Source organism: Seriola aureovittata, chromosome 22, assembly GCF_021018895.1.
Source record: "Seriola aureovittata isolate HTS-2021-v1 ecotype China chromosome 22, ASM2101889v1, whole genome shotgun sequence".
Classification (NCBI taxonomy): Eukaryota; Metazoa; Chordata; class Actinopteri; order Carangiformes; family Carangidae; genus Seriola; species Seriola aureovittata.
This window is the reverse complement of record NC_079385.1, coordinates 1726493-1750012: the sequence shown is the minus strand read 5'-3', so window position 1 is coordinate 1750012 and position 23520 is coordinate 1726493. Positions and strand designations below refer to the sequence as shown.

Below are 23520 nucleotides of genomic sequence, written 5' to 3'. Positions count from 1 at the left end.
ACAAAAAAGACTACAGCTCCCATGAAAAAGACAAACAAACTAGCAAGCAAGCAAAACTTTATTTATATAGCGCACTTCAGTCCAGGTGGCAGCATGTGCTGCACAAAGCATGAATTATCAAGGAAGTTTCAACCACAAAGACTATGTGGATAGTGTAAAGATAAAACATTAAACACAAATTTAAAAACATAAATGATACATGAATTAAAAAAAACCATTAAGTACATGAAATAATTGCCCTCTAATCTCTGCTGTCATTGAGTCCCTCGACTTCCTCACAGACTTGTCTCTTCTGTCAAGCCGTGATGGTCAGCCCACAGACATCAAGGCCTTATGGGAAATGGTGTTCATGAAAGGCAGGTAAAAACATATAGGCAACAAACAGAATAAACTACTGTTTGGAAAGGCTCTGTTCCAAAAAATGTCATATTAATAATAATAAATTGATTTCCTCTCCCTGCTGAAAAATCCCATTTGCAGTTTCAGCACCAATTTACTAGTAAGTGATCCAAGCGATTTTGTTGGCAGTTGCAGGGTCTGGGATACTGGGACAAAAGTGTGCATTCATTACTGTATATATACTTTATATTTGTATACCATATTGAGAGCCAAGTAAATGCCTGTATATTTGTGAACAGATCTGTACTATTCCTCCTTAACATTCAAATTGTTTCAGACCAGTGCCTCTTCAGATCAAGGCTCAACCAGCTGGACAAAGTGGCCAACTGCCAGGCGATGTAGCTTCGGAGACCCCAAAGGACCCAGGTTAATTGTGTGGCAAAGTCTGTGGTAATTTGATTCACTGATTAATATAAACTAAAATTGAACGGCTTTGAGGTGACTCCTGCATTTGTACCTAATCTTGGGGCTTTGTCCTTTTACAGTGGCCCTGTGTCAATTCCATTTTTAATACCTTTAACACTTTAGTTGATATTATGTACATATATCCTAGTACAGTGGTTCCCAACCTTTTTCCAACTCACAAATGTTGATGGCCCACATCCGACCCCGTAACAATACAGAAGCTAAATAATGCTAACATGTTCTCGGAGTTGTTGCCATGGATGTGATCTTATAGCGCACAATCAGACTGAGATAGAAAACAAGTATATGATGTGGTCCAGCGGTCATAATATAAAAGTACCTGTTATTGGTTTACCACATTGATTGGCCTTAATATGAGAAAAAAAACAACAAAAAAAAACAATGAAAAGAAACACATTTATTTTGTGTGTTTTTAAAGATAATTTTGTTTTAAAAAACATTTATTTATATATATATATATATATATATATATATATATATATATATATATATATATATATTACTACTCAGTTACTGTTTTGCAAATCTTTTGTCAGCCCACTACCAATATTTAACCTATATCCATTTAACCAATAACCAAACTGAGTTGGGGCCAATAGGGACCCTCAACTGTCTCTTGGCTTCAGAGCAAACTATAGGTCCCCAGTCCGTCAATCTTGTGGCCCAGTCCAGACTCCAGTCCGTTATGATCCACTCCCTTTTATCCTCCGTCCCCCTCTCTGAATCCAGCGCTGTGATTGGACGCTGGCTGCTTGTCAGGAAGAAAGAGCTGCTGTGTTGAGGCCGAAAACTCAGACACAACCAGGACTTGGACGGCAGTGGAATACCTCCACGCGGGATGTAGCCTACACTTCACTGGACACTCGCAGGACATTTTTAAGTAACTGACCGTCACCGACTGAGTCGCCGTGCTTCTGCTGTCGAGGCCGCCGCGGTTCTGTTTCTACCCCCCCCTCGGACTGTGTGTCGCTGCCTGCTGGTCGCAGTAATCCAGACCCGCTGTTATTAATGAGACTGAGAGGAGACTTGAGCTGCTGTGTCGCGACACAGCCACAAACCTGCCAGAGATTGAAGTCCGGAGGAAACATAACGTCTCATCTGTCATCGCTGGTAGCCGGGGCTAACTGCTGATGCTGCCGGACCGATAAACAACCTGATAAGGCTCCAACTACATGGAACAAGTCAGCGGCGGCGGACCTCCGTCTCATTTTGTGCAAGACGAACTGTTATGACTGACCTGAAGACACCGTTCTCCGTTTGAAACAGCACCGTGGGCTTTATTCCTGTGGATTTATTTGACTAAAGCGTCCTGAAAAGCAGCTGTTTGTAGTCTCTCTGCATCAGGTGAGTGGAATCCGCAGTTACTCACGTCTGACTAGCACGGCGATCTTACCTCACCAGTCCCGTTGTGTAGCCGCTTTAAACCGCTTGTCCCCGCGATATTTTTGGCACGACTTGTGTGGTTTTCACTTATCATAACCTTAAAAAGTCCTTGCGCTTAAATTTCCATTAACGCCTCTATTTGTGTGTATGTGTGTGTGTGTATGTGTTAGTGTGTGTGTTGATTCAGAGCGCAGGCAGCAACGCAGCAGATTTAGGCTTTACCATCCAAACCTACATAAACCAGGGAAATAACGGTCCTTTAATCCTCCTAAAAACACTAGATAAAGGAGGGGGCGAGGATTACAGCATATGGGTTCCCTCGGTCAACCCTGTTTCCCAGCTGACACATAATGCCTCTTCGTGTTTAAGAAATCTGGACAAACAGCTCGGTAAATCTTTTCTTATTGTCTTACAAGTAGGTATGCTAATTCTTGTCCCTTTGCACTTCTTGCGCGCACTGTAGCTGTGTGAGCACGCGGATCAACAGTCATACATAACACTGGAGCGAGCCGGATGGCAACAGTTGCACAGAAACGCTGCTACACTGTGACAGCGGGAATGTTACTATGCAGTAATAAGTGGCAGTGTCGTAAAACAACGACATTTAGTGTTGATGTTTCTTAGACTTAACTAATTTTTAATTTACTACTGTTTTTCTTTCTTACATTTCTTTTAGCACATAATTGTATACATTAAACAGTAAACAACATTCATATGAAATTATATAAAACATATAAACAATTATTGTTAGTTCTGTTTTGTAGCTAACAGTTTTCCTTGTGACAGCATTTTGTTTTGCCTTGAGCAACCAAGCTTCAGTTGTAACATAAGTTTATTGAAGTTAAATTTAATGGGCCTTTCTGTATGGCGGCCCTGAGAGTTCAAAGCGCTGCAACTTAAAAAAAAGACAAAACGCAAACAAATTCAGAAAACATCTTCATCAGTTTGACAACACATGAGCTGCAAATACTCACAACAGTGAGTGTTTCCAGGGGACACTAAAAAGTGAAGAACCTGGCTGGCACGCACTTGTTGTTTAATGCCCAATTGTGACTTTTGAATGTAAAAGCATTGAACAACAAGTGCTTCCCAGCTGGTCTATCTGTCATTTGTCTTTTTAATTAACCGATTCTGCATTTCATTGCTGTCCAGTCAAAAGCCTGTAGCTGTATTTTTCTCAGACCATACACTTTGTCTGAGGTTTATGTTATAGGCTAATGACTGCTTTCATCTGATGCTCCAGGGAATGGACTGGACATAAAACTAAGGCCAAAAAAACTACATCATAGGTCAGCAGGTAATGGTAATTTCAACAGTGATCATTTATTAATTTAAACTTTGAGTCTCTCAGATCCCAGATAAGGGTGGCTTCCAATGATGATTTTTATTTTTTAGTACATATTATATTTTGTCACTAAATTTATGAATCATTTGGTCCATAAAATGTCAGAAATTTTACTTTGCCTAAGGTGATTTCTTCAGAGAGCATTTGTTGTCTGACTTACCCAGCAGCTTCAGGATCTTTGACTTTGTGAGGCTCCTGCAGACCAAAAACTCACAGGAAATCAGTTTATAACCATGTAAAACACAGAAAATTTTCATATTAATGAAACTGTAATTCTGTTGTATTTGGTGTTTTTGACTGACGTAATGTTCTCTGGTTTAAATGTTTAATTTTATCACTACCACTGGCACCAAACCATGTGTATTTAAATTACAAAGAAACATCTATTTACCCATTAATTCTGTTTGATGGAATATCATAAATGCCAAGAAACATTATGCTTCTGAGCAACTTTAATGATCATATAATGTAGGAGCACTTCAATGTTAATCTTACCCTTCAACTTAAGTTTGGAGATAAGTGGTTTACCTTGACTGTCAAAGTCTTTATGTCCATAATATGCTTACCTGCATTGAAAAGTTCAACTCACCATTTAGACTGTGGTATTTAATAAGTCTATAATCTATAAACATCAGTTGACGATGGATATATCCATCTGTATCTGCATATAGTGTATCATCATTATGTCTGTTTGTCTTCATTAATGAGCACGGGGCCAGTCTCTTCACTGGATGTATGGTGGAACGGCAAACGAGCCTGTTCTGTCCACTGCTTCATTGATTTCCCCATTCAGGCCCGGAGGCATTAAACGGCCACATTTCAGGTGATGCACTCATCACGATGTAATCACTGGAGATATTCTGGAAGTTAATGCTCCTCCACTGGAGATAAGCTCACACTCTGAAACGACTGCTTTATGATTGAAGAAGATGATAGAGGAAAGCAGAATCAGAATAAACTTTATTGATTTGTGCAGGGGTCACACTATTCACTGCTGGATATGTTGAATGTCGACATTGTTGGATATTGACTGGTTGAATTATCTTTTGACTTGTCTTGTCACTAAACTGGGGAGAAAAACATTAATAACCCATGACTTCATCAGTGATACTCCTCCCATACTGCGTATATATATATATATATATATATATATAGTTAGATATTTACTTTATTTATCCCTTAGGGGAAATTCAGGATGTTGCGTTTTTTGTCCTTTGTAGGTTCATACCTTCGTGTTAACTCACACGTGATAGGTTCTAGGGTTGTCACGATACTAGAATTTCAAACTCGATACCCAGGAAAATAGTCGATACTCGATAACCATTTTCGATACCAAGGGGAGAAAAAAATGACCCTAACCCTATCCCTTTTTTAATAAAGATTAGAACAGTGCAACATCAATCACAACACTATTTTTAGGCTGTCTGAGGTAGTGCAAAAAACCCCCGTTACCCTTACTGTAAGGTGTATATACATGACATGGAAAGATATTCAGCTCCAACCCTGTTTTATTTTCTGTGCTTCTGGTGACTTGGCACCATATTTCCATTGTGTGGTAGTGTAGGCTGCCGCTGTTTCTGTGTAGTTGCTGGTCGACTTTTCTCAGCTTCAAACTGGGACTTACTAATAAATATAATACTTTTCAGACACAAATCATTGTTTTATCCTGTTAAATTAACACTATCTATTAATGTTACAGATGGGCAGGACTGATAACGTTTGCTGTCTAGCTCCCACATTAACGTTAGTCGTTTTATTTTTAGCCATAGCTGCTAGCTTAATGATAACTTAACAGACGGCTGATATGGCTATCGGCTAATTGCTAATAGTTAAATGCCTAAAGTTAACATGTGCTGCCGGCCAGGTAAAATAATAAAGCAAAATAATTCCAAACTGAAATTTTCCATTTTCAACTAAAACCGGTTGCAAAGGTCCTTCAGCAGCGGCTCTTGCCACGTTAATTTAGTTTTATATGTAATTTTAATATGGTAACGCTCCGTGTCATTTGGTCTGCTGTCAATGACATCATATCCTCTATGGGCATGGGTCTGTGTTGTAGTTGCCTGCCAGGAGCTCTAAGGATTTTAGTCATCGGACGTCTGGATCTGAAGTTATCAGAGAAAACAAGCTGAGGAAATGTTAGACAGCTCAGCTCCCAGCTGCTGGAGACGTCCTGTCCTGTTTCCGCCCAAGTGTGTTCGTTGAATCACTGTTTTTGAAACTGCTTTATTCGTTTACTGGTTTTAAGCCCCTGGTCTGTTTGTTATGGAGAGGATGGTTATTTGCGGGTAATTTGGCTACAGGGAAAAACCTGTTGAACATCTGGTTCATAATTTATTAACGAAATAAAGGTGAGCTTCTCAGTTTCCAACTACTCCCTGTACCCCGAAGTGCATCGAATCACTGATTTATTTTTGTAAGTGAAACTGCTTTATTTGTTTACCGGTTTAACCCCTCGTCCATGTGTTATGGAGAGCAGGAGATCACTGTGAATTATTAGGCTACCGGTTAAAACCTTCTGAACATCTGGTTCATAATTTATTAAAGATTCAAAGGTAAAGTTAAGCAGTCTCAGTTTCCAGCTACTACTTGACATCATATGTCCCACGCAAGCTTTGGTGAATCACTGATTTTTTATTTTTAGGGCATTTTGCCTTTATTCAGATGGCTACAGTGGGAGAGACCGGAAAGTTAGGGACAGAGAGAGAGGGGATGACATGCAGGCTACAGTTCGGACTGTAACCCCGGCTGCTGTGGGCAGGACTAAGCCTTTGTGGCCCTGAATGACTGATTTTTAAAGTGAACCTAGTTTATGAGTGTTTCTACTGGTATTAATCCCCTGGTGTGTTTGTTCTGGAGAGGAGGACACACTACGGGTAATTCGGCTGCCGGTAAAAACCTCAAAACAAGAAACAATCAAAACAAAGGTTGGCATCAATCTCAGTTCCAACTCTTCTCCGACATCTCTGTCCTCCGTACAGCGTCGCTCAAACACTGACTTTAAATGTGAAGCTGTTTTATTCAGTGTTTTTAATGGTTAGAATATCTGGGTCTGTTTGATTTCCTGAACCACTGACACTGAAGGAATCCAAACCGGGAGGAGCTTACAGTAATGGTGGTGAAGACAACAACTCCCATGATCCCATGCTATGTCGTTAGAAGTGAGCCAACACGTGAAAAGAAGTACAGCACATTTATCTGTTGAAAGAAGGTTATCATTGTATTTGTTGTTATCAAGGTTTATGCAAAGGTTTATTGTAATAAATATTTTCGGTCATAGTTAAGGTTTGGGGTACGAGAGCACTTTAGAGAATCTGTTATTCAAATCCCTTCTCCAGTCTAGTTTAGCTTTCAACATTTGCAAATAAATAAAGTTATAAATGACTAAAACTGAGATGTGTAATCAGCTTTGTTGTCTGAGAAAGCAGAAACAACCAGTTGATAAAATGGAACAGAAGAAATGTGTGAAATGCTGATTATCTGACACAGTGAATCAACAGCTGCAGCCCACTGACTTTGAGCACCTTGTTTTTCATGAGATACTGGAGGTCTAGAGAACTACGACTGGAAAAAGATGCTAAGTTGGAAGAAACCAGGATATAAATTCAGTTCATTTTATTACCACATCTTTCATTCGATGTAATTCTAATCATTAAGAGTCTAGAAATGTTTCATGATCTAGTGATGTGAAATGATAGACAAACACAAGTAATGTTGAAAAAGTATGATTAATTTGTCACCTATTGATTTATCACCAGTAGCTGCAGGGTTTTAATTTGACTTCTGGCACACTTCTCTTTTACAAATTTGTAAATATGACTTCCTTAAACATGCAGACAGCCTGTTTAATTGAAACTGAAGCCGAAATGAATCCACGACCAGTCAGCACAATATGAATGCAGCAGAAGTTCTGGGGGATACTGGGAGTACATCGAGTAGAGAGCAGTGAATGCAGGACTGTACTTGCACTGAAAGGACCCGTGCGTGCACCTAGCTGTTTAGTTCATGAGTTAAGGAAGTGTCACAGACAAGACTCACTTATTATCATAAATGATGTCTGCATTTTCAATTCAGAGAATATGCTTTTCATTGAAAATGTGTGTTCCACTTGTCCATCTGAACTACCTGCAGACTACACAGAGAGCAGCACAAAGTGGGACTATTTCCAATGAGCAGTGTTTCAGAGGCAGTAAAACAATGTGGATGGATGTCAGGTGATTGATAAGCAGCACCTCACCAGCATACTCTGTGGTTAACTTACATCCACTCTACAACTGCTGCCCCTGAATGAATCTTTTTAGCTTCCTAAATAATGGTGTTTGTGTGATGTTTTATGTTAGTCATTAGAAAGCCAGTCATATATAATGGTGTGATTGTTGTGCAGTGTTTCCTAAATGTAGGCAGCGGGGTGACTGCTGAAATAACCTCTGACATTCAGACTGAATGGAATGGCCCTTTTCCTTCCATCATCATTCTGCAGTTGGCGGTCATATGGGTGTAATTCAGAGGCTGGTGTCATGGCTGCTTACAGCCAACATGTTTCTGTCTCACGCAAGAGCAGAACTGTCAATCAGCCAGGAGCTGAGGTGTGTATCCAGCTGAGGCCCTATGGTCTAAGTATATGATAACGTGCATTTATAGAGACACACACGGTGAAGGTTTCCCTATTAAAACATTTCCCTTCAGCTTCTTCCTGCAGTATCATGTCATTTAATAAGCAGTGTACTGTCTACGCCTTCTCTCCTCCAGCTGTCACCAACCACTGTTGCTGCTAAATTACAGGATCGTTTTCCTCTGAATGTGATGCCATGAATGAGACGTAGCAAGAAGTGACAATGCTGCTGCAATTTTCCATGTCAGACTCATGTAAGTGCCTGAGTCGCTTTTACACAAAGGTCACAGCAGCAGTCTTTTCTGGGTCAGACCGGTAACATGTCTGATTTGAATGTTGTTACATCCATGTAAGAAGTGAGATTCATAAGGTTAAATACACAAAGATATTAAATGCACGTCTTTGAACAGCGTGTCAGTGTGTGTGTGTGTGTGTGTGTGTGTGTGTGTGTGTGTGTGTGTAGACACACGGAGTACTGGAGCTGCTGCTCTGCTACGCCGTCTGTGCAGACATGTATAAGGGGAATTGTTAAGCTAACAGGCAGTTAAGATAACTGGTGTTGATGAAAGTCACTGTCTGACTGAACAGGAAACACTGAGAAAAGTGTGTTAGACTGTGCAGCTTCTAATGTTAACTGCATTAATTTGGGAGCATGCTTTATTTTCAATTTTTTACCATCCCGACATCATATCATTTGTTCTGAGCCATTTGTTGGTCACTGTCTCAAAGTGATCATTTCTCTTAGGTGCCCAGTGACCCAGCATTAAGACAGCATAGTTAGACTGCTGCAGCTACTCAGCTGAAACAATCTTGTTAAATGTTGCAAGACAAATGGGAAGTGTTAAAACAGCCTGTGATAGAAGTTGACTCGCAGGTGGATCAGTGTCTTTATCGGTGTTAACTGATAAAGACAGACATTTTAATATCAATGAGTGTTGAGCGTAATTACAAAGCAGTGTAGTCTGTATGAAGTGAGGCCTGTCAGGCATCCAGACTCACCTGGACCAGAGAATTAACAAACCAAATGTTGGATGAACAAATGAACTCATTTTGAATTTGGACCAAGGATTCGCTCTGAAGCTCTAACAACTGCAGTTACACAGAGCTTCAGTAAATATTGAGCCAGGTGAGCTGCTGGGAAGATACGGTCCAGTTAACATGGTGGACCCTGAATACTGGCTGAGGTGCATGTTGCATGGTTCTGTGCTGGACTTCTTCTTTTGACAGAAAAGCTGTTTAGACAGGGGATATTAAACATGTTTTTTTAAGATGTGCATGCACATGAAATAAAAACATCAAAGCATTGTCATTTTATATATAAATCAGTGATTTAAAACAGTTTCATTTCTAGTGCATTGAGTTTGAGTATTTATGGAACATTAAAACTTGCTTGAAAACCGCTTTGTCATCAGTTTTTACGGGTAGGGTTGCAGGTTTTTATTGTAAACGAGTTTCTGTTTGAACTTGGTCTGCCAGGCCTTCACTGACATGATTTCACATGAACCACAGTGCAGCACACACAGCTAGTTTAAGTTACAAGAGACAGCTTTATACAGATGCCATTTATATCACTTTATGCAATAATGACATCATCATCACATCAACATCACGAGCATCAGATTTTTTTGCAGTGGATGAGAACTGGGGATTTGAATGAATAGTAGAGTAGAGAGAGTTTGAATTTCCCCTGAACACTGTACAAAGTGTAGTAGTAGTAGTACAAATAGCAGTAGTCAATGCATAGTATGATGAAATGTAAACTATATGTATTTCACTAACTCAAAAAAGGGTGTTTGACATGAATTTACTGTTTTTATGGGCATATCCTTCTTTGGCATTGGGCACTGCCACTGGCAGCAAATCATCCAATATAAATGCAATGCACACAATATACAACGACACATACATTATGTACAAAGGCTTCAGAAAGTATTAAGACTCTTTCACTTTGTGTTGTAGATTTAATTTTAAATCTATAAAATTGGCATTTTTGCCCATCAGTGTACTCAAAACATGTTTTTATTTTTTATTAATCAAAACCGGAATATCTCATTTATAAAAGTATTTACACCCTTAACTGTGACTCCAAACTGTGCTTTTCTTTTTGGCTCCAATCAAGTTCTAGACCTGTCAGAAATAATTAAGGTCCACCTGTGGCGAATTGAATTGAGTGGACATACTTTTGAAAGGCACACCTGTGCATAGGTCACAGCAGGGGTATCAAGCCATTTCAAAAGTTCCGAGTTTTCCCAGCAGCACAGTGGCCTCAACTTTAAAATGGAAGAAGTTTGGCGTCGAGTAGCTCAGTTGGTTGAGCATGTGCAGAGACTAAGGTCCTCGCTTCATTTAGCCCCGGTTCGAGCATCGGACAGCCCTTTGCTGCATGTCATTCCCCCTCTCTCTGCCTCCCCATTTCCTGTCTCTCTCTACTGCACTGTCAATAAAGGCATAAAAGGCCCAAAAAAAAAAAAAAAAAAAATCTGGCCAAACTGCGTAACCAGGTAAGAGGGGCCTGGGTCAGGGGAGTGACCAAGAACCAAAAAGTCCGTCTTAACAGTGTCAGAAGTTCTCTACAAATGATGGGAGAACATCAGCAGCTCTCCACCAATCAAGCCTTTGTGGTAGACTGGCTGCACAAATCCACTTTGAGTAAAAGGCATGTGATGTCCTGAGTTTGCCAGCTCCAAACACAGTGTCTGATGAACAACAGGCAGTGCTCATCACCTGGATAATGGCAGCCCTATGGAGGCCTTTCAGCCTTGCAGAAAACCTGCTGCAGAGTGCAGGAGACCTGAGACTGGGGGAATGTTTCACCTTTCAGCACAACAATGAGCCGAAGCAAACAGCTAAGACAGAGCTGGACAAGTCTCTGACTGTCCTTTAGTAGCTAAATGTAAACCCCAAGGAACATCTGTGAAGAGACCTGATGGAAGAATGGGATAAATTGCCCAAATCCAGATGTGCAAAGCTTGTAGAGACTCACCCAAGAAGAGAAGACTCAAAGCTGTAAGCACTGTTGAAGGGTCTGACTAATTGTGAAAATGTGAGAGTTCAGTTTTTAATCTTCCATTGTAGATTATTGAGTTTAAAGTGAAAAATTACAATTTTATCCATTTAAAATTATATCTATAACAGAATAAGACAATACAGTATGCAAAAAGTGAAGGGGGCTGAATCATTTCGGAGGCCCCGTTGCCACATTGCTCATCTTGTGTTGATATTAAAGTCACAGTAAAAACTCCAAACAGCTTTAATGTGACGGGTGACGGCACCTGTCGAGCAACAGAACACTAAGAAAGGCTGGAATGTTGCACATCAAACAAATGACAGACTCACCATACAGGGACTTTCATGCCATCAAACTGAAGCACCATGATCCATGTAATTCAGCTGATACAAGCCCATATGACCACATGCAGTTACACAGCTGTAAGTTATACATGATGCATGTTTGACCAGTTGTACTCTCACGGGTGATGTTGGCTACAGGATGAAATGTATACAGTGTAAAAAATGAATAATTGAAAAGCAGTTCTTTCCCCTATGGATTTGGTTTGGTGCTGTAAGCTTCACAGACTGTATTTGCACACTTCTTTTAAAGGCTGGTTATATCACGCAATTTATGGAGGACCAGGGATGTCACAGGAAAATGAATAAAACAGTTCCTTATTTTCGTATTTTAATATGCATTGAAAAAAGGAACCGTAAAAACAAATGATATTATTAATAATCCATCAATAAATACCTAGATAAGACAAAAACAGCATAAAACATTATTAATAAATCATTAAATAAGTCATTTAAAAATATATGTTACTTCATAAGTAAATAATAGAATTTGTTTGAAAACATATTTTAAAAATGGGAATACATTCCTGGATTCCCTCTTGAAATTTCCTTTTCCAGCTGCTTTTCCTTTTCCTATTAGTTAATCTATTAGCTTAGTCCTTAAGCTTCTACTGTTAGCCTTTCTGGGACAGTCTGGGCCTTCAGTGCTTTATTAATTAATACATGTATTTCTAAATGGTTTATTAAATGAGAGAAATCTGAAGCATTTATTGACGGATTAATTGTTCATTATAAATTCTTCATACACTTCCTATTTTTAATGCCTATTGAAATATGAAATTAAGGAAATGCTTCATTACGTTTCCTGTGACATCCCTGGTCCTCCGCAGTATGGAGTTAATAGATTATTCTAACACTCTAGGTCCACAGTGTTTGCCACCTTCTGCTCTGAGTGCTAGAACACTGCCGTACTGGTTCTCCTGATAGTTGGAGCACTAAAGTGGTAACTTGCTCAGTCTTCCACTAAACTGTCACTAAACTTCAATATTTCCTCATCACAAGTATCGACTAAACAAAGAATGATTCAGTGCCTTACTGATCATCATCTACTAATTGTAGATGTAGTTGGTCCTCTGATTCATTTTAGTCTTTAAACATTACATTTTGAGTGTTCTGTGTTCTCTGTGTGATGATATTATCACAAAACATCACTGCTACTCCAAGCTGCGACTGTGGACATTGTCTAAGTGTAGCTGCTGGTTGTTTACACCAAAGCGGATCTCCTATTTGTCAGACACATATTATCATCTGCTTGTATCAGTGCAGATATGCTCCGCATTACCTTTGTGTACCTGACAGAGCTCATGTAATCCAGATCCAGTCCAGTCAATAGTTCTTTTCCTCGTATTAAGGTCGCATAGCAACATGTAATGTGTGAAACATTTCCTTTTCATCCAAGGAGTCTCCTTCAGATCCTCCATTACTTTGGCATAAAGGGTGTCACTGCCAAGCGCTTGTGCTGTTGATTTTCTCAGAGGAGGGTTGATATTGACCCACTGGGACCCGCTACGCCCAGCTGACACCCAGCTGTAGGCTTCTACAGAGTTCGGCCTGTTTCTGATTGGCTTGTTCCACTATTTAAGCCAATCTGCTTCCGTGTTATTAACACAGTGGTACATCTTCCTTTCTGTTCACCTCACAGTGTTGTGTCCTGTTGAAGCACAAACACCGGGCTTGGCAGAGTGAATACTAATGACTAATCCAGGTGCTACTGGATTCCTGGATACTCATGACATAACTAAATGTACCATGGGTGAGGTACGACTGGCATAGGTAATGTAATTTCTGACTGCAGTATGGAAAACCCTAACAAGACCTCTGTTGTTCTATTGTGCAAGAGCTACGACCTAATATTATAGCCGCAAGCTGCAATTTTCGGGTGTCTAACCCCTTTGTGCTCAACAGATGGAAGCAGCTGAGTTTTAGCCAATTGCGCATATTAGCTAAAAGTACATCATGATGGCCTCTGTCATCACATAGGCTTTTTGTAGAGCTTGTAGGTGTGAGTTAAATTTGAAGTCAGTCGGACTCATGGTGTGGCAGGGGCAGCCTCGTCTTCTTTCTTCTACTTAGCCCTTTGGGGTAAGAACCGTAATAAATAAAGGTTCAGTAAGTTTCAAATAAAGTAGTTCTTACTGGTCACTGACCACATCTAAAGACAAAGATGTGTTTCCAGCTGTTATAATGGCCGCACTAAAGTTCCCCTCAGCTCAATGCCGATGTTTTATTTAACCATCTGAGTGGTTTTCCTGTACAAGGTGTTCTTAATACCAAGCTCCGCTACCCAAACGGACCAATCAAGCCATTGTGTTAGAGTTTTGTGGTTCAGGTTTGTTGGCTTTGTCACAGAGAGAAAAATAAAATTTCTTCAGAATAACACTTGGTAAAATAACCAGTATTAAACTCCTCCTTCCATACAATGCTCAGTGGGAGAAGCGAAAGAGACCGTTTAGTGAAGTTAATGAGTTGCATCAGCCTGGAGAGCTAATGGTCAGTGATGGTGAAATAAAGCAAAACTAGAATTACCACCTCATCGTTTATGCCTTAGACACTCAGATTAGTTTCAGTTACATCCCTGTTTATCAAGAGCCAGATAAAATATGAACCATTTGTGAGAAATTTTGTCATAATTACTGGGTGAAGTCTTGAGTTATGGCTGAAGAGTGTTTTGTGAGGTCACACTGACCTTGACCTTTGACCACCAAAATCTGATCAGGTCATCCTTGAGTCTCAGTGAATCTTTGTACCAAACTGTTTCACAGCTATCGAGTCCACGAGAATGGGACGGACAATCCGAAAACAATATGGGCTCCAGCTCTGGCTGTCACTGGCTTTAGGGTTTGAGAATGGGTGCAGTCCAGTCAGACCAGGTTTTAAAGACACTTATGGGTCTGGTTGGGGTCTCAGTTTTATGTCCATGCAGAACTATAATGCAGGAGTGTAGGAATAGAGGCTTTTTGTGTCTAAAGTCTGGAGTCTGAAGCCCTGACGGCCTGCTGTCTGCTGTTAGGGTTATTTCGCATCCAGGATGTGTAGAAGAGGCCTTTTGTAGAAACAAAATAAATCATTTATGTTTTTCAAAGGTCATGTCAACAGAAATCCATTCACCTCCATTGTATTGTAGGTGATGGCAGAGGTCTCAGAGGCAAAGAAATTAAAACCTCACCACATAAAAGTCAAACTATCTGCTTGGTTAGAGATCACCAACGGCAGCCCTGCTATAAATGTAGAAACGTTCCTGATGTTATATTTATTCTTGAGAAACAGGTTTTTGATTCAGCTGCGGTATTTATGAAGCTGTGTTGTTTGACAATACTTTGATGGTTGTCTTTTTATTTGCTGATGTTGCTTGGTGACACATAACTTGAAACTATCAGACAGAGGAGATCAGAGACACTAGTTGTACTTTTTTTTTATTTCCCCAGGAATCCAGAGAGACTTGAAAAGACTGTTTGTTATGCTAAATTTGTAAAGGCAGTACAGTGGAATATTTAATCCTATTACCTTGCTGCTGGATCTTATAACACATGCAAGACAAAGCTGCGCAACTGTAGTTTTTTTTTGTGTTTAAATGAAAAGGACCCAGTGACCAACCAAGGTTTTGCCACAAAAGAATCCCCTGTGGACCAAGAATGACTGATGGTGTTTTATTCTCAGTCTGATTCCAAACACCGCTCTAGTCTTGGTTTTGTAGTAGTGGCCTTTCATTGGACTGTAAAACTGAAACAGGAAGTACAGCAGCTCTGCAAACTGGAGCAACTAATCCAGCTTTACAGCGGATGGTTTCGGAAAATAAATTGAATGTTTTTCTTAAGGATGTCCTGATGAATTTGTTGGCCCTGATCCTGAGTTCAGTTCTTTTATACTGGGCATCTGCCAAGACACAGAGTCTGATATGACAGAGCTGCTCAGTACAACCTGAAAACGAGATGAGATACAACCTAGGGCTCGTATCGTAATAATCATAATCACGATTCTTTTGATCAATATTGAGATCACGATTAATTCAGCAAGATTACTCATTGACTTTGGGAAAAAAAACTGAAAAAAAAAAGATTTCAAAACAAAAAGTGCTGTGTGTATGTAGTTATTGATGTTATACACAATATAAAAGCATGATACCCCCCTTTTGCTAATCTTGGCACGTCATTTAGTGCTCATTAAAATGTATTAAGATTTAGCCTATTGATGATACCTCATAAATCACAACACTTCTTTCCCCTACATGAAAATACAGCTGCTTTTAGTAATAAAAACTATTGGTATCAACATCGATATCAGTGATTCTGGCCCTGTGTTACTTAATTGGTATGCAATTGAATAAAGAAATTTTGTGGTGTCGCCCACTACTAAAACACAGGACCTAGCATCAGGCAATATAAAATGTTGATTAAAGAACACTGACACATTGAAATAACAGCTGAAGCCTTCTAAATGTGACACTGTATTTTTCACAACCTAATTGGTTCAAATACTGAAGGTCCTTGTTCGACATTACAAAGCGAATGAGTTTAATTATTGATGTGATATGAGTGAAATTTTAACTGGAAGAATACATTTCCTGAAAAGTGAATGTGGTCCACCAGAGAGAAAACGTATCTCTCTGTTGGAGCAGAATTACAATACACTTTAGTGCGGTCATCAACCTAACCCCAACGTGCAATATTAACATTAATTAGCAACAGCTAATTTGACCTGCTGCTGCGACCTTCACATTCACACACACACCAGTGTTCACTCTCTTATGCATCAAATGCTGCCCTGCAGAACTCATCAGGTCATAAAGGAGCAACTCCAGCAGAGTAAAGTAAAGCTTTAAAGGTTTGACATGTGATTGGCTTTATTGGGGGGCGTGAAATGTTCTTCCTGGAAGATGAGACTGAGATTGTAGAAATGAAAGAGTTAAAATTCACTTACAGGGTTTAACGTAGTTGGAATGACACTGATAGTCGTCAGCCTCCATGGGGAAGACACTGATGACCCCATTTCTGTTTTTAGTCTCATCACCTACTTTACTCTGTATGGTATGTGTTCTTAGGTCTTAGGTGGGGGGGGTGCAGTACTAGGGCTACACCACAGACAGAACATGCCCCATGACTAAAATGATTTTAACCTTCTTATTGTCCTTTTCGCAAAGTATCGACCCAATGAATGAGGCTGGTGCAAAGAAATATCTTCAGTAACGATGATTCATACGTGTGATTTACTGCTCACTAGAGCGCAAACTATTGAGCATTTATTATGTAGGGATTATGTATTTTGGAAATAGCCTGAGATTAATTTTTTCTGACCTTCAAGTGTTTTGAAAGTAGACACTCAACAATATAAAAGTGTTGGAGTTTTAACTTTCCCAGAACTAACGCTGCTACTTGGCTTTTGTCAACAACAAAGAACTTGCAGCCAGAGAGAGAAATCACCATGAAGATGAATGTTTCAGTAGGATGTGTTGTTTTTCTTTTGCCTAGCCCCCAGCTCAGAGCTGGCCATGATTAATTGCTTCATCTGGGCCACTAAAGGTCTGTGTCCCTCCCAACTAAACACTAGTTCATCTTCAAGCTGTTGTATGAATGCATAGCGCTGCTTCATATGAAAAGAAGCTGAAATGCCAAGTGTAGCTGGGAGATGTTGTCTGCCGCTGAGTGATTACCGACCACTCAGCTGAGAGAATTGCCTGTCACTGCTGTGAGTGAGGTTTACGTTGGTACAGCGATTAAAGGGAAACGCTTTCTGAGATTTAAGGAAGACAGTGACTTTAAAGTGGTCACAAACAATTTCTTTTTGAGTGCACTCTTAAAGAATAGACTGTAGGTCTCCATGGTAGCAGAAGTTTGGCAGATCCCAAATCAGTGGAAAAGAACCCAGAGTCCAAGGTAACATTTTCACGACGTCTTGTTCTGTCCAACAGTCCAAAACTCAGATTCAGTTTACAGTAACACAGTAAAACAGAAAAGTAGCAAAGTCTCACATCAGAGAAGCTGGAAGCTGGTGTCGGTCAACAAGTGATTCTGCTCCCCTGCTCTTTCTTAGCTGATCTTTTTAATAACCTCATAAATTTATAATATAGACCTTTTTATGTGTTACTGGATAAGTGTTTCTACAATGAAGTTGAAAGGACCACCACCTTGTGTGATGATCTTTCTCACTCCAACCCCTGCTGGCAACCCTCCTCTATGGAAAGTAGCTAAGGTTTGTCCAAAAAGTTGCTGAGATTTGTCACTATTTTGAAAAAAACGGAATAACACGATCACTCAACTCTGTCACTCAGTCAGTCACTCAGTCAGTTACAGACATTTGCTGTTGCGGTCCGGCCCAAAAAAATGAGTCAGAATGATTAACTGATCATCAAAATGATGATTGATTGTAGCTCTAGTACACAGCTGCTGGTCCTGGGTCTGTGGTCCGTTGCACTGAGCTCAGCATTGATTAGGGGTTAACAAATAGACGGGGAAAAAACTAAACAGAAACTAAGTGACTTCGGGGATGAGCGATGTCATTCATCATCCTTCATGGTCTCAACGAAAAGAGCTAATATCTGTATCTTTCCCGCATTTGTATTTTCTTCCTCCTCTTCTCTTCTTTTTTGACAGTCTCATATTAGATAAGACCTGCCTTCTTGACATTTGGCAAACAAACAGTAGGACAAATGACAAGCAGTGACTGTGACGGGAGTTAGATGGAAAGTAAGGGTGTGGAGGTTGGTGTGGTGAATGAGCATGTGACACAGGAAACCAAAGTCCCATCACAGACCTGAAGTGAAAGTTTGCTTTTTATAACTGTACACACAGTCTTTCCCGGCCTCATCAAAGTGTTTAAGTTACCTATCCCTACCATACCATAGCTGCTATTGAACTTCAGAAATAAAGAAATCTCCTGCTTACAACCAATGCTTTCAACACTGACACACACACACACACACACACACACACACACACACACTGACCAACTGACTGTCAACTGCTGTTTGTTGTGAGTAGGTGCTGCGCTGTGATTAAACCGAGTGGAGGACATCATTAGACGGACGGACAGAACACGTGACTTAGTTTGGTTCTGTCGAGAACTGCAAGCCATAAACAACTGTCATTTATTGTGAATGCTCTGATTACATGTAAATAATTAATGCTTTGTTTGTGATGACTCATAGAAAGAGAGTTTCTTATTTGTAAGTTGTATTTTATGGTTTTCATGTTTCATGTTTTTTTTTTTTACCTGTTTCTTAAAATTAAGATTTAGATGTAATAATTATATAATAATCACAACATAATCAACCTTCACATCAAACATAGGGAGTTGGGCATAAAGATAAAGTTACCTTCTGCGGTAAATAAATGCCCTGTCCACTTTTAGAGGAAATACAGCTGTTGAAATACTGTTATATTGTCTTAATGGGCTGTGTGTCAGTGACTGTTTTAAACTTGTTCCTTTGTCTGACAACAGAAACAGACAAACATGTAAATGAGAGCACCTTTACGAAAGGAGGAGAGGAGCAAAACAAAGGGCTGAAACTGGCGAACAGGCAGAATGCAGCTTCGACGTGATGACGTCGGCTGGTAACAGTTTACAACATACGCGGCCCATCCATACACTAAGTTTACACCTAGTCTTGTTGGATTGTGTTTGAGGAAAATGTGAAATCTTATTACTGCATTAGGAACAACTCTGAGGTAGACCTCAGTAAGCTGATTTGCATGAAAAGCAGCCCGTGCCCATTGTGCACGACACCTTACTGCTGAGGATTAGTGTGAATTTTCACCTCTAAATGCCTTTATGTGGTTATGAAGCTCCAGTGACATACATACTGTAGAGCTTCCTTGCACACATCCCTCCTTGCTATAACAGAATACTAATGAGTGTACAGCCAAGGTAACATAATGAAATGGAGGGCAACTCCCTCTGCACAATCGATATATTTTTCTCCTCTCTGTGGGTAAGGCAAAAGCCATTTAAGTCCTGCGTACAGCCTGTACTCCTGTCAGGATAATGTTGATTGTTTTGACCTGTGGCCGCTCTTGATTATCACGTCCAGAGACAGGGAGTAAGACTCTGCTGGTGTCCACAGAACAGAAGCAGCTCTTCATCTTTGTACTTCTATCCAGCTGTGTGGCTGTATACGCATGCTCAGTCATGCTCAACAATGGGCTTTTTTTCTTTTTTTTTTTTTTTTTTATCACTTCCTGTTCAGTTCGGCTCTGAAAGCTGATGGAAAGTTGGGTCCCTTCTCTCCTTATCCGTCGATGAAATGTCTGGATGGTGTCGATGGCGGAGGGCGCAGTGTGTCTCTGCTGTCACCACTTCACAGGAGAGTTATGAGGTGCTCTTGTGGCTCAGTGTTAAGGGCAATCTGGGATCAAACCAGAAGTGACAGGTTTAATAAACCATTCTCAGGAAGTGTCACAGTTCTCTACAGCAGAAAAGATTTCTGACTCCGCGGACTTATTTCTTCTTCTCTTTCTACTGCATGATAAGAACTCATTATATGCTTTTCCACATTTTGAAAGTGTCAGGGCTCTGAACTGATATACGAGACTCAGTGATGAATGTTACAAACCCTTCACTGCTTTGCACTGAAACAACATAAAATATCAAACTCTGTTCATCTATGTTCGGAATATATGACAACAAAAATAAATCCCAAATCAAAAGTTCCACTTACTAACTTGATCATACATTTCAACCACATCTCATGGCTTTCATTAGTGAATGGAACTACCTCAGGTGTAATCAGGTGAGCTAAATAAAGAACCTCTGTCACGTGATAACTGGATGAAAATAGTCTCTAACTGGTTCTCTGTCTGCTTTCTTCTCTGTACTTGTGTTTTTGTGAAATGCCATCAGTCACAGATAAAGATGAAACGGTTACCGGTATCGCGCTATATCACAGTAGAAATGCCAGACAGTTAGTATTACCGTTTAAATTTTAATTATCACTATAACTGTGGTTAATTACTGTGGTTTATTTAAGTTTTTTTTTTACACCAAAGTTAGTAGGTAGAAGAGGGTTTTTAAAAGCGAACAAGACTGATTTTTGTCTGTTTACCTTTCTGTTTGGAGTGATGTCATCACATGCGCTTACACAGCACACACGCAGACGCAGGAGAGAAAGCCGCTGAGCCTCCCCGTGTGAGATGCTTTCAGCCTGTCATTGTGTGTTTTTGAAACTTATATCAGGCCTGCAGCTCACTCTTTCATCCTGGAGCGCAGTGTAGCTGCGGTGTTTCTGGTTTAACAGCACCGTGCCGGACAGGTGACAGGTCTGTCTACAGTGCCTCTGATCTGAAAGACATCTTTTATTAATAATAATACATTTGCTATTCCCTTGTTTACAGAGTGGGCATGCAGCAGGTAAACCCCGTACTGCTATTGGTCCCTGGTCCTGGTACATATATATATATATATATATATTTGTTGCTGCCTGTTGGCTTGAGAAGATTTGTTTTGACAGTTTAACAAAAGCTCTGCCTCTGTGAGCTTCTGTGTACAAATATACCACCACATTTCAATAAAAATAAATATAAATGAAAATGAACAGAGGAAGTGTGCTGCATATTAGATTTCATTAGATTTTAATACATATTACAGATCTGAATTGTATATTTTACTACACTGTCAATTCTGTTTTTCCGATTTGAGTTTAGATTCATTTGTCACAGTCCACTCAGCTACAGGTGCGTTGATGTGTAACCTGTGCCCAACTTTGTACTGAGAAACACAGGAAAGTGCTTTTGACTTGATCTGGTGGAAGTCAAATTCTGTGGGACGATGGCATTCAAGTAGAAAACCCCTGCTCACAAAACTACAAACTTTGCCAGGGACCATGAAAAGAAGCCTGATGAATGTTGGCACAACCTGGCAGCACATTCTTTAGTCCGATGAAACCATAATGAATTTGTTTGGATCAGATGGGGTGCAGCAGCGTTTGCGGTGGACCTGACCAAGACCACCCCAGTGAGTGACTGTGCTGAGGAGGATCAAATCTGTCATCAGAAAGGCAAATACAAAATGTATACAAAATAATACAAAATATTAATGATATTAATAATGAATGGATCATATGAATGAATGGAATATCACCAAAGAAGGCTGCACTGACTTTTGTTGCAGCTGGTTCTTAAATATGGATCTTTACAGCTCAATTAGTCAAAGATTTGTTTTTCCCAAATGAATTGTCTTCATTCCTCTTGGGCTTCGGCTAAAAACAAATAAAACTGTATTAATTGGATTTGTAATTACTTGACCGGGGGTGTGCTCAGTTTTGTTGTGTACTGTACATCCTGCTCATAAATAAGACATAATTGTTTCTAAGTGAGAAGCTGTTGGCTTATCACAAAAATGATCACATCCTGTAGGATAAGGTTTCCACTCTATATTTCTGGATCACCACAGTGTTTCCTCCAGGATCTTTTTCAGCATTAGACATGAGGAAACATTAACAAGCAAAATACAAAAAGGTTTCTGATTATTTCTTTCTCTATATATTTAATAATTCTGTAATTATGACAGTCATTGTAGATGTTTCAAAAATATAAAGTCTATAAACTTAAATTACTGATATAATGTGAAAGGAATTCGAGCTGGGAGAATGTACAGTTTTGTTGCAGTGGAGTGGAGTTTCTTCCCTCACAAACTATCTGTGATAAGCGCTAACAGTGGTGTGTGGAGAGGAGACAGGCCAACAGCAGCCTGACATTAAGTTACTGACTCAATTAACATTAATTAGTGACAGCTGCTGCGACGTTTATCATTTTAACGACCGGCTAAAGTGAGTAGCTTCATCTCAGTGTTGTTTTTTTTTTACAACGATTAACGCACCTGTGTATTTTTTTGATCCTCAGTGTCTGAACTCAGTCAGTCGCCGCTGCACCCAACCGACACATCTTTGTCACTTGCCAATTTTTTGCTGTTGGTCAGCTCGATCGAACCAAGCAGGTCGTCCGGCCGGCTTTGAGCTCGGCCGGCGGGCCACAGCGGGACTGCGCCTCCGCAGAGTCGTATAATTGCGACTTGGTGACATTTCATAAGATTCCGGAGCAGCAGCGGCAGCATTACTGCCGCAAGTACAGGCTGAACGCTGCACCGAACCGATCCTCAAAACGTGTCCCGTGTCACAAAAAGACAGGTGTTCAAGCCCAACTTACCTGGCTGACATACACCTGTACTTATATCTGCAGACAGCGGTCTTTGACAGAGCAGGAAATGGAAAATGAGGAGGAAAATTAAAACATGAGGAAATAGCAGACCTCATCAAGTGGCGGTTGTGGAGCTTGTATGGTGCCTTGTATGGTACAACTAAAGACACACTATTCTGCACAAACTAACCATTCATAAATACCACAGTAAAGTAACAAGAATCTCTCTCTCTCTTTGTGTGTATATATATATATATATATATATGTGTGTGTGTGTACTATATAGTACTGTATATTTAGTAATTTGGTTCTCCATTTTATTTGCACAAACACACACACACACAGACACGCACACATATATATATATATATACTAATAAAAAGGAGAACCAAATTACTAAATTGCGCAAATCCCTCATCGCACAAATAGATTAACACACTTAAGAGAACCTAATTATTACACTACTGCACTGGTGTGCAGACTAGTTTATTATTCTTAACGATTTCACACAACCCAGAGAAAAGATCTGTGTATTCACAGTATTATGAATGAATTGTGGTTTATTTGGGAACTTTTCCTGCTGTGACTGATTGGACTAATTGCATTAGCCCTGTACAGAGACAGAAGTGTGTTATTTGCTAGATTCCCCCTGCTCCAGTGGGGAGACCTGTGGTCAAACCACCCCCTCCTCGCCCCCCCTCCCCATCTACCAAGGTCGTCCGCTCCGACCCACACGATGATACATTTACATGATGTGCAAATGAAGATGTAGAAAACCGATCACGCAAATGTAACTTTTTGCGAGTGCCCATTTCGCCCCCCCCCCAAGAGACTGCCCTGGGCAACTGTCACTCATGTCTAAACCGCCACACTGACCTCATCCT

General features: G+C 40.1%; 1 protein-coding gene across 1 annotated transcript in view; it reads left to right on the top strand.

Annotated features, from left to right (window-relative positions):
- Window positions 1–1317: 1317 nt before the first annotated feature.
- Window positions 1318–23520, top strand: part of large1 (LARGE xylosyl- and glucuronyltransferase 1) — a 115891-nt gene continuing 93688 nt past the window's right edge. The window contains exon 1 of the mRNA XM_056367687.1: window positions 1318–2169. The gene's annotated coding sequence lies outside the window, so the exon portion shown is untranslated. The remainder of the gene's footprint in view (window positions 2170–23520) is intronic.